We start from the raw sequence: 13313 nt of genomic DNA, 5'->3' as shown, positions 1-13313 counted from the left end.
GCGACACCAAGACCAAAACATGACGTATATGACCCGTATGAAAAAAGGTTGGGACCACTGAGCTGGGTGATGAAGAAGATAAGTAAGTGTCAAAAATATGACAATAGGTCTTATGTTATGAAATGCTAGTTTTCTGGTTCTTTCTCACGTTCTCACGTCTTTTTAAACTTGATTTAGGCTGCTTAGGTTTGGCCGCTACACCGCGAAATCATAAGCAATAGAATGTAACGATTTATTCAAATAGCGGTGCGGTCGCGCTGTCAATAGCTTTGTCCACATTGTGCCTTTTTTGTTCATCAAGGGCATGCGTTATAGCGCAGTCAACATCGCACGTGAGGCATGCCCGCGACGCTATCACACTTTTCTTTCCAAAGCGGGTGGATTTTGACGCATTCAATTATTGAATAAGACCAAACGAAAGTTGAATATAAAGATTATGACGAAAATTTAAAATGAAATTGCATAGTGTGGACATAGTATTTACATATACATTTACATAATACACTATTTACATACAATTGCTTGTGATCTTGCGGTGGAGCCGCCAAACCGCGCGTTCGAGCGGACGCATATAAGTCGACCCTAATATTTTATTTATACTCTACATAGTACATACTATCTATTTAGTATAAACTGTTAACTCAGCTTGCCAAAGATTTCTATGTCATTGAAAACTACTGTGAAGATAATTAGCTCTATCCAAACTCGAGTCCTAATGAGCTTGTTTATACAGAAATGTGAAAACAGATTTTGGACTTGAGTCAAATATTATTATTATTTTACACTCCTGAGAAAATTAGTATAATCCAGTGGGCAGACAAGGTCTCTCACATTGTACCGCGACGCGACAATGCGGTGCATTTTTGAATAATACATTCTAGGGATAGAATTATTGAATTGGCAAACTTAACATTCGCGATGCTATGTAATAAATAAAGCTCAGTTTTAAATAGCTTTTAAATTAATAATTTATGATCATTTTATCACAACAAACCTTTTTTTTGTTCCCATCATGGGTGCCCCGGGTTGGGGATGTGCCTCAGTTAAAAGCTGAAGCACCCCGGGGGTATGTGGGACTCTTACCCACTAAAACCATCTGCGCTTTGCCTTCAGCCGTATACGGAGGGATATTCTGGATCTGTATCACAACAAACCTATCCTAACCCTATCATAATCCGACCAAATAAGGATAACAATATGACTTGAATATATATATATATATATATATATATATATATATATATATATATATATATATATATATATATATATATATATATATATATATATATATATATATATATATATATAATAACTTGTATATAATTATTGTAGCATGTGTATAATCCATGACATTGTCTATAAGTACAGTTTTGCATACACGGGGAAAAGGGATCAGTATCGAATTCGCGGTGGATTTACACCCTCAAAGAAGCCTTACACGCATATAAGCTTTAAGAAATATCCTGTCTATAGTGTAGAATAATCCTTGAGGACGATAATATTAATATTAACGTAAAATAAAGATGATTTAAGAAATAAAACAGGTTTGTAGAAGAGTAAGTAATAGAAGATTAAATACTTAATAATATGTAAGTAGGTACCATCTTACAAATAAAAGTTTTAACTATAGAGGAGGCGTGCTAATTGTAATTAATCGTAAAGCTTTGATTTGTTCGTGATTGTCTCAAATGTAGACTCTAAATGATTGAATGAAAACGTGATTTAATGATCCCAAAATATGGATTGTTCTATTTGTAAGACAATGTTACTCTTAAATTATATAACTATTAACCTATCAACATACAAAGAGTCAGCTGGTTAGGGTTCCGTTTTAGGGTTCTGTAATCAACAAAACTTGGTTGACTACGGAACTCCAAAACAAAACCCTAACCATCTGATTTTTTGTATGTTGATACTTGATAGGTTAATAGTTATATAATTTAAGAGTAACATTGTCCTACAAATAGAACAATCCATATTTTTGGATCATCAAATCAAAGTATGAAATCCTTTCTATCTCTGTTAGCTACCACTTTCGAGATTTTTCGCAAATAAAATTGTTGTTTGTCTTATCAAAATGAAGCTACTCACAAAAAATTTGCTTAGTAGTAAAATAAAATCGTTCTAGGGATCTCTAATATCTATGGACGTTTCACACCACGTCAGTCTGGCCCCGGGCTAAGTACTATCAGAGAAGTTGATTCCTATGCAAATCGGGGACCTAAGTAGTTTGGTTGCGTTACGTCAAACCCAGCTGACAGATCACAATTAAGAGGAGTCCACACCGCCCTTTTTTCCATACAAACGCTGTCCCCTGTTTCCTCCCTGGATATTGCCGGTAGAGTTATGATTTTTTTCCTGAATATCTATGGCCACTATTAGCATGTCCCTATGTTTTCTTTTTTTTCATAATTTAATTATTAGAAAAGATAAGAACGTCCAAAAACCCAAAAAAATGGCCAGATTTTCCTCTGTGTTCAAACACCCAGAAAACAAAACTGGTTAGAATATACAAAAAAAAACTAAAACATAGGAACACAGCTCAAGCCTTGCTTTAATTCTTAATGAAATAGGTTAAGTACACGATGATTACTTATCTTACACTTTGTCATAACAAACTATTAGTTCTAGCATAGTAAATTATATTCACCAAAGTTTGCTTGGGTTATTCCAAAAATAGCCACTGTTTACTCTGCTAGTATAGGATAATTAAAGACAGGCTGACAGAATTATTGCTTTTTACCATTAATGTTTTACGTTATGGAATAGACTAGGCCATCAATAATAATGTACCATTAAAAAACTGCTTTGATGTACTATCGAAAATTGAATATTCAGATACCGACATCATTTGGTCGAGTTCTGTCAAATTTCAATGTTCGACATGATCCTAGGCTGGGTTGAACGAAAAGCAACCAAATGACATAGGTCTGCCATCTGCCTATAAACCAACTTCTCTGATAGTACTATACCTACTCTACATATCTTTCTCACTATCATAACTTAATATATGATAATAATATCTTTCAAGCTCAAATGCATCAAACAGTTCTAAGGCGAGATAACAAGCCAATGTACGAAATGACAGCGCGACCGCACCGCTATCTAAATAAATCGTTACATACATTTGCTCACGATCTCGCGTTGTAGCGGCTAAACCGCGCGTTCGCGCGGTGGTTTATAAATTCAGCCTTTAGCCGTGCCGTACGCGTCGTACGCACCGCATAGTTGATAGTACACGAAATGCGGCGCGTACGGTGCGGACGAATGTGTGAGGTTTCACATCATTTCATACAACGAATTCTAAAATGCGACGCGTTCGGCGCGTGCGTGCTGATAAATGTGCGATCACTTTTAGGGCTTGTTTCACCACTTCCTGATAAGTGCCGGATAAGCTATCCACCACTTAACTTGACAGATAGAGTATGGACAATCTGTCAAAAAAGTTGTTGATAGCCTATCCCCCACTTTATCAGGAAGTGGTGAAACAGGCCCTTAGTGTGATACCATACAGTATTATAATAATATTATTGCTGCCTAACAAAACAGTAATATAACCCTCAGTATATCCATTACTAAATCTTTTCCTCATCCTACACGTGGTTAACTTAACCTCGAGTCATAATGCGGCGAATTCGACCAAATCTAATAAGAATATGAAAAGGTATTGATTCTGATTCGCCGTTTCGCTCACAATAGAGCACGTGCTGTTAATAAAGGAATTATCGTTTATTAAAGTTAATAATAATATTGTTAGTAATGATGAGAAGAGATACAACGTTTTGTGTGATGAGTCTAAAACTTTTAGTCGACCTGTATTATGTGATGGTTGCAAGATTAAGGCGGGATTATAGGCCACTGACGTTTTAGAATTTTAGGCAAACTAGCTCAATAGATGGCGCTCGAAAGGTACATATTTACTACAAAAAATGTTTAAATGCTTATAATTACTTCTGGTCAAAGTTCTAGTGAAAATAAAAACATGAAATTTCACTAATCCTCGTTGTATACGGCCTTAATGCCTGTTTTGACCAACGGTCTCCTAACGCTAAGTGTTCCCTAGCGATCTTTGCGGGTCAAATATCTCTTAAAACAAACACATTAAAAAAAAAAGTTATGTTTTGCAAAAGTTCTTACGCCCTAAGGACGAACGTGACACACAAAAATTCGTGAAATCTTGAAGGATATGTACCCTTAATGGTCGCTAGGGGACCACTTAGCGTTAGGAGGCGGTTGGTGAAAACAGGCCTTAGTGTAGAAACAATTTAATGCACATAAAAGAAAGGCCTACAGTAATATCATATCCATCTTCTGTCTAAAAGTCTCTGATACTATTCATCATTCAATTTATCTCAAAAGCAAATTCGAAAGAGTTTTAACACTTTTAGGCTTAAAGAAAGAGTTAAAACAGTAGGTCATGATGTTTTTCCTCTTGCTTATTAAAGTAAAAGGCATTATACTTTTAAACAAGGTAAACCTCTTAAATTGTCTTTTTTTTATGAAATAAGGGGGCAAACGAGCAAACGGGTCACCTGATGGAAAGCAACTTCCGTCGCCCATGGACACTCGCAGCATCAGGAGAGCTGCAGGTGCATTGCCGACCTTTTAAGAGGAAATAGGGTAATAGGGGAGGGTAGGGATGGGAAGGGAAGAGAATAGGGGAGGGTAGGGAAGGGATAGGGTATTAGGCCTCCGGTAAACTCACTCACTCGGCGAAACACAGCGCAAGCGCTGTTTCACGCCGGTTTTCTGTGAGAACTTGGTATTTCTCCGGTCGAGCCGGCCCATTCGAGCCGAAGCATGGCTCTCCCACGTATAAGTGTAATATGTCTGAAGCTGAAGTGGGAGTTTGAGAGTTTGTAGGAGACATAATTATTACATAATTAATATTATAGTACACCAGCGTTTCTCATAAATAGAACATTATTAAAAAACGCTTTAAAGACATAATACAAGGGTAGCAACATTAAGGCGTTGTAATATATTATTACAACGCCTTAATGTTAATGTTTGCTCAGTCACAAGATTTGACTAATGGCTCGCTCAGTTCGCTTACACCTAGGGCTGTTATCTTGGAGAAAGTTAAACAAATTTTAAGTCTATATATTTATTATTCACAGTAATCTTTTAAGGATTCCGTGCCAAAAGATACACGGATAACTCCACTATTTTGTGTTCCTTTTGGACAGAACAATAATTTTTATATTACTATTTTGTCAAAATATATAATATACTTAATAGTTAATAATAGTAGTTTCAATTCCTAATAGGTATATTGCATGTCATTGACATCATAAGACCACTGCCTAACTAGATTTTTTTAATAAGTAAGTACATGTTATAATCTTATTTTAAAATATTTTATTTCTTAATAAGCCAAGAAAAAAACAAATCATGCTCTATATTATTAGCTTAGTAATTATTATAGGTACTTGATTTTGGCAACCCTGCTCACACTCGTTCTTCCCACGGGTTTTGCAATTTAATGTACTAGTGCTTTTCTAACAGCGGTTTTCATTTTAATTCTTTATTGCGTCATTTATTTTGCATTTTAATACTCCATGAATTAAGTGCAGTTGTGTCATGAATATGCTATTAATTTGTTGTTGGTAAGCTTTATTTTATTCATAATTTAGCTGTATTAGTTATTAGAATGTTAAACTTAGATTTGTTTCTAAAAAGTTATATTATACTAGATGTCCCGCGCGGCTTCGCCCGCGTAAATTAGAAATTTTACAGAATCCGTAGGTACATTTTCCCATAAAAAATATTTCCCCCGTTTTTCCCACATTTTCCTGAGTTTCTTCTGTCGTATTAGTCTTAGAGTAATAATATAATATAACCTTCTCGATAAATGATGAGTCTTACTCGATAAATGATCTATCTAACACTGAGATAAGTTTTTAAATCGGACCTGTAGTTTCTGAGATTGACGCGTTCAAGCAAACATACTCTTCAGGTTTATAATATTAGGTAGATATAGATTTTTTTTAATTATCGCTTGACAAACTCGAGTCTCGATCTAAAAGACTATGAAATGGTATAATATGGTAGTGATGATGATGATGATGATGATGAAGAATGTAATTTGCATAGTAGCATATGCTTTCTGTTCTTAAAACAACGCCGAAACTCCCAAACTTGTATCTATAAAGAATCAGGAATTCTCTCAGCACCTTCCGAACCACGGTATACCAGGTATATCTCGGTGCAAAATCTTACTTGTTGGTAGCATATGCTTAGAATACTTCTCACGAAACCGAAGTCACCATATGTTTCCCTATAAGTTTTGAGGAGTTCCCTCGATTACTTATGGATCCTTCATCAGATCACCACTTTTCTGAATATAATACCAAATTGGGATGATACCCTATATACCAAAAGAAAAATTTTGAAAATCGGTTAACAAACGGCGGAGTAATCGTTGAATATAAGAAAACGAACATAACACCTCCCCCATTTTGAAAGTCGGTTAAAATTGTAGCCTATGTGTTATTTATTTAATATTTTAATCAGCACATGAATTGAATAACAAATTTTTTTTCAAATTAATCGTAGCACCATCTGTCAGGACAAACTAAAATTGAAATAGAATAATATTGAATGCGATGATAGCGCCGTCCGCCGGATCTAATGTAAAACATTCCAAAATCAACAACTCCTTATAAATAAGAAATTAATTGAAAAAATATTTTCCAGTAGACCAAACTGTAAATCTAAACCATTCTCGAATCTCCACGAACACACACAAAAAATTTCATCAAAATTGGTCCAGTCGTTTAGGAGGAGTTCAGTCACATACACACGCACACAAGAAATATATATATTAAGATTATGTAATTAGCATACGCATTTCTGTATGCTAAAGTTAAAAGTTAAAAGAAAAAACTACATACTCGTAATATTATAATAGCAGCATTTTTATACTAAATGACGCTTGCAATTCCGTTGCGCAAAAATTCGATTATTGCGAGAGAAACATACCATTTTCTGGAATAAAAAGTATTTTATATCCTTTCCCGTTTTTCAAAGTATCTCCATACCAAATTTTATTAAAATCGGTTCAGCGATTTTAGCGTGAAAAGGTAATATGATTACTGATTATATATTGCTATAGATATTCCTTTTGACCAAGAAAGTAATTTCTGTCCCTCTTGTACCAGGTAACTTCTGTCCTTCTTGTACCAGGTAACTTCTGTCCCTCTTGTACCAGGTAACTAATCTACCCTTAATTAATTTCAGGTACTATTAATACCGTGATAACGATTGTTCAAACCGATACTTAACCTTTGTTGTAATTGAAAACAAAACTAAGAAATTCATGAAGTAGCCTTCATAGTTTGACAAGTATGGCGTTTAACTTAAAACAACTAAGCACGCTATTATCACACGTATTACAATGAGGTAGAAGTCAGTTTCGACTGTAGAGAACACCGGAAAATGAAGGTTGGCTTGCATGTAGTGAATTTTGAGGCTTATTGCAAGTGAAAAGATTATGTTTTTCAATGGTTCAAGAGTCCAAAAAACCTTGCGATAAACGCCGGAAACGACGGAGTTTTCGTGCCTTCAAAAACTTTAATCGTTTTAACGTTTGTTGATGAAAATACTATTAATACAATGAAACAGTAACAAGAATTGATGAAAAACCAGCAAAGTCATCTGATTTTTTGCGAACATTTAATTACTATGGCACAATATTAATAGTTATTTGAGGCACATAATATTAACCATACTTACTTTTTCACGAGAAGTACAGTACTCCCTAATTAATAATGCGCATGCAAATCTTCGCTAATTATATTTCTTAATCACGAAAATACCCCAATCTATGAAACGTAAGAGCCCCAAACAATGCACTTGCATTTTGCACCTTGCTCAAAGGAATTAGAAGTAAATATAGTAATATAGCAGGTGGCTGTCCGCTGTCGCCGGTCCGTCAATAAGTGCTACAACTCACCGGGAAGCCATCGCGGCGTTACCATGGTAACGTCCAAGCAACGTCAGGCGCCTCTACGTTGCTGCAAAGCGCTATTTTTCTTAAAGTTAAGTTTAAAACAGCGCTTGCAGCGACGTCTTCCGACGCTCGGGAAATACGACCGTTGCCGAAAAATTACGAAAATGTCTATGCGCATTAACTTTGGGGGCACTTAACTCTAAAATGCTCAGGAAAATTCTGTGTCAACAAACCTAATCTAAATTACTATTTATTTCAGTCAAAAAATAATTGTAACTTAGATAACAACTAATAAGAGAACAATATTATGTTCTATTTCAATTTTTTTGTTTTATTTTAAATGTGTGTCAATAAAAAATATTATGTAAAGACACGTTTATATGTGGGAGAGCCATGCTTCGGCACGAATGGGCCGGCTCGACCGGATAAATACCACGTTCTCACAGAAAACCGGCGTGAAACAGCGCTTGTGCTGTGTTTCGCCGAGTGAGTGAGTTTACCGGAGGCCCAATCCCCTAACCCCTACCCTATTCCCTTCCCTACCCTCAACTATTCCCTTCCCTTCCCTTCCCTACCCTATTCCCTCTTAAAAGATCGGCAACGCACTTGCAGCTCTTCTGATGCTGCGAGTGTCCATGGGCGATGGAAGTTGCTTTCCATCAGGTGACCCGTTTGCTCGTTTGCCCCCTTATTTCATAAAAAAAAACGTGACATTCCATTTTCGGCTTTAAAATATTTAGCTGTTATTTGAGGAATAAATATAACGACCGCGACTTAACCATATAAATTAAGGTGACTTGTTAATTTCATGAACTTAACAAAAAACATGCTAGAGAGAGGCTCTACAATCCGACTTGCTAGAGCCAGCTTCAATCGAAATACTCACCAATTATGCTAAAAGTATGCCAAAGCAAGCTTACAAGTTTAACCGAAATTAACAAAGATCCAACAGCGAATAGATTTATGTAACGAAATTAAGGCTACAAATTGAAATTTATTACTGCGCTAACAATGTTAGATACTTCATAATGTTTTTGCTGTTATTTATAGACAACATTTTCTGAAGGGATTAATTTAGTATACAATGTTTTATTCTTTAGAGGGTGTTATTACTTATTAGTTACATTAAAATATATAACGGCGAATTTTAATAATTATATCTAGAAAATGCCTAGGACTTTACGTTCGTTAATCCAGTACCCACAATAAGTAAGTCGGGACTTAAAGCCTACGTGCTTTACCAGCACTGTAACATCTATAATACTAAATGACACCAAAATCAGATTTTCTCAAAATATAAAGCCTTAAACATAAAGTGGGTAATGCGATCCTAATTACAGGTTTATAGCGACAGTAATCAGACAGAATCATCACTGGAACCAGAGACCGTAGACAGTTAATCGCCAGCGGCCGAGCACCCGGTTAATATTTGGTGTGATAAACCTAATTGGGATATTAGGGTAATATGAAACCAGACGAGACAATATAATATAAGTATATATAATAATATTTTACCTATACTAGATGTCCCGTGCGGCTTCGCCCGCGTAAATTAGGAATTTTACGGAAACCGTACATTTTTCCGGGATTGCTTGACTAACTCGAGTATCATCAATCTAAAAGACTGAAAAGTACCAATAATAGGGTGAATAATCAATATTGTGAATATAAATTGGGATGATACCCTATATATACATCGGAGGAAAATTTTTGAAAATCGGTTTACAAGCGGCGGAGTAATCTTTAAACATTAAAAACGAGTATAACACCTCCCCCATTTCGAAAGTAGGTTAAAATTCATGTTCATGTGTTCATGTCAAGTTTCATTAAAATCCATTCAGTAGTTTTTGCGTGAAAGAGATCATCAATACATCCATACATCCCCATTCCCCACAAACTTTCGCCTTTATAATATTAGTAGGACTAGTAGGATAATCCATACTTACCATTATAAATGCGAAAGTGTCCCCGTCACACATTTTTATTAATAACTAGCTGTCTCGGTGAACTTCGTGTCACTTAAAAACCTTCCCTGGACTTCTACGAATATTTTAAGACTAAAATTAGCCCAATCCGTTCAGCCGTTCTCGAGTTTTGCGCTTAGCAACACATTCAGCGACTCATTTTTATATTATAGACTATATGAAACCCGCAACTCCGTTGAGCCAAAATTCTTTTATGCACCGGAAACGTAAATTTTTCCGAGATAAAAAGTATCCTGTGTCCTTTCTCGGAACATAAAGTATCTCCATGCCATATTTCAGCAAAATCGGTTCAGTGGTTTGGGCGGGAAGAGGTAACAGACATTCAGACAGACAGACACACTTTCGCATTTAAATAATATTAGTGTGGATGATGGAAGTACATTTGGTATATTTAAAAACGGAAACATTTCACAAAAACACACTCACAAACTACTTAACTACGCGATAAAAGCTGTAAAAGTTGCAAAACTGCAACAGCGCGAATATGATTTACAAAAGCGTTTCGTTTTATTGTGCGAGTCGAGATAAGAAGAATTTGTGGGGTAGTTGGCTCGCGTGTACCCTTTATCGCTAGTTAATAAATGTCCCAGGAAGTTCGTGAATAGTTATTATCGTACCAATGTGCATAATAGAGTATTTTGAAAATTTTCGAATTGTGTAGATCTTATACTTTTTAAATCAAAGTATGATAAGACAAGAAGGTATATTCGGTTTTTTTGCAGGAGTAAATTTTTACAGTAATGCTTTAGGTGCAATTTCACCAAAGAAATTAAACACGTTTAGTGCACACTAAACTGGTTTTAAACGTATAAACGCGTTTATAACATCTAATTGTATTTTACCAACTTAAACTAAACGTGTTTTTAACAAAACCGAGATTTATCATTTAAACGCCCAATGTTCGAGGCTTAACTTCATAAAACCCGTTTAAGTCCTGTCAGTGTAGTGTTATGACGGAACGAAAAACATAAACGAAAAAATGACAATAATTATACGGTTTTGACAGATGCGTTTGGTTAAATTTATATTATCGTTTCTTGCTATGTTGTTGTTAAAATAACGTGACAAGGGTCCAAAATTATGAAAAGATGTAAAATCATCGTGTCAAATTTGAAGTAAAACAAGATTTATATCGCTGCATGAACGCGTTCAGTGAGAACTTACTTTTATAAAACGTAATTATAAGTGTAAATGGTAAAATTGTCCCTTAGATTGGCTAACATCAAATCCTCAACCAATTGAAAATGTTAATGAAAAGATAAATTATAATCCAAAAATAATTAACTGGACAATAACTTTATGATATCAGTCCAAGTCTGGATCCAAAATAACTATTTTCATTATACTTCCAAAATCCGAACACATATGTTTAAAACAGATCCGAAATACATAAATGAATGTTGGTCTACACTCTACGTAATGCTTTACCCCAGTACCCGTATTCGTACATCTATTTGATATTTACTACGTTACCGATAGGGTACATCTATTTGATATTTACTACGTTACCGATAGGGATAGACCTATTTGCAACCGATCGTCACTTTTTATTCAAGCGACTCTAAACCAAATAAATACTAAGAAAACCTAATAAGACTTGCTCCGCTTGGTTCTAAGGTAGAACCAATATCTAACTCCGCACAAAGCAAACACAACACAAGATGTCAATTAAAATCTTGAAACCTTCACAAACTAGGTGCAAGCGATACAAAGTGTGTCGGTGCAAAATGTAGGTGCAAACGGTTGAAATTGTACTCTGTAGGTACAAAATGGGTGCAAAGCGCCGAAGGGAAGTCATAATTAGAATCGTGCATGTTTCAAAGGACTGGTTTAATTATAACGTTTGTGTCTTATTTTTGGTAAAAGGGGGAGGAAGGGTTGGGTCTTTGGTGAAAAAGAAAACGAGACATCTTATTGTAAATACGCTTCGATTGTACACCCACACAAAAAAGGTGAAATAGACTTCTTTGATACCAACATTTTTAATTTTCGCTCCACCCTTTAGAAATGACACTATTTTAACGCTTTACCGTCACTATACAAAATCTCTTTTTACTTAAATCTTAATGAAGGGACATTTTCAAGATAAAGACTTATTATAGAGTAAACAAATTACAGAGCTGACGCGTTGTCACAGTGTAAACACTTGCACAGAATAGTGTAGGGTGTCCGACTATATTGTCTGAAGGTAGGGGAGTCTGGGGTGCAACGCCTGGCGTAGGGCTGTCAAAAACAGATTGACGCGGAAATTATGTGTTATGCTGTTAATAATAGTTTGCAGTTTGGTTAAGATTTCACAAAAACGACTGCTTTTGACTTCATGGAAAAATGAATATTTGTCATGCTTGTGAGAATATAAACAATTTCGAAATTAAGAAATGTGACAGTTTCATACGGTTTCATTTCCCTCACACAATCATTATTAAAATTAATTTAATTATTTGTATCTTAGCTTTTCCCACATATAAGATTTTGAATACTTTTATTTTATAGTTAGCATCACTGTTATCTCTATAATATCTGTATTATTAAAATATTAAATTAATAGGCCTCTATTAAACATTTAGTTCAGCCCTACCCTACATAGGTATGCTTAAAGTAGGGGTAGTGATTCATCAATTGTGCAAAGTGCCACTTCATATTCAGTCCGTTTGACAGCCGCGTCCGCTTTGCCGCCTTCAAATGAACGCTGATTGGATGATCCGCCATTTTAATTTTTACTTTTTTTTCGATTTCAACAGTCAAAGCTTCTATTTGAGAGTCCTTGATAACGATACCTGTCAACCTTTTTTGTCACAAACATTGTGAACCTAATAAAAAAACACAGTGAAAATTTCAAACGTTTCGTGTCCAGTTTCCATTTTCAAATAAAATAGTAGTAGCTGTAACAATAGGTTGTTTTAATTGATTTTCGAAATTTAATTAAAAAGATAGGAAGTAAATAAAGAGTTCAAAAGTAACAAAAATACAAGCGTAAAGGAAATAGACAAGTAAACTTTGTTCCCGGCAATATTATGACAACTGTGTCTTCGCTATAAAGTTGCTCAACTCCTGACTTCAAACAACAATTTTGACAAAAAACTTTACCATGCTTCTATTTTATTAGTCTTCCTACCTGCTATCTTGCTTTTAATTATCAACTTTTTTAAAATTCGATTACTTTCGAAGAAGATCATTATCGTCTTAATTTTATTAAGTCATTTTACCACAGTAGTGGTAAAAATGAAACTAAAAGACTTTTTGGTGTCGGAAGGACACTAAAAAGAAAGATTTTGGTTGTTTTTTAATGTACTAATTAGGCATATTAAGTCTACGGTAGCACCTAAAGTACTGTTTAAATTTTAATAAAACACGAGCTATTTTATCTATAT

The 13313-nt window shown here is 35.0% G+C and overlaps 1 protein-coding gene across 1 annotated transcript in view; it reads left to right on the top strand.

Moving 5' to 3' along the window:
- The window catches only part of LOC121730379 (tyrosine-protein kinase Dnt), a 66048-nt gene that overhangs the window by 17756 nt on the left and 34979 nt on the right, over positions 1 to 13313 (top strand). The window lies entirely within an intron of this gene.

The sequence above is a fragment of the Aricia agestis genome, chromosome 9 (genome assembly GCF_905147365.1).
Source record: "Aricia agestis chromosome 9, ilAriAges1.1, whole genome shotgun sequence".
Taxonomy (NCBI): Eukaryota; Metazoa; Arthropoda; class Insecta; order Lepidoptera; family Lycaenidae; genus Aricia; species Aricia agestis.
Note: the sequence above shows the minus strand (reverse complement) of the source record. Positions and strands in the feature narration are given on the sequence as shown.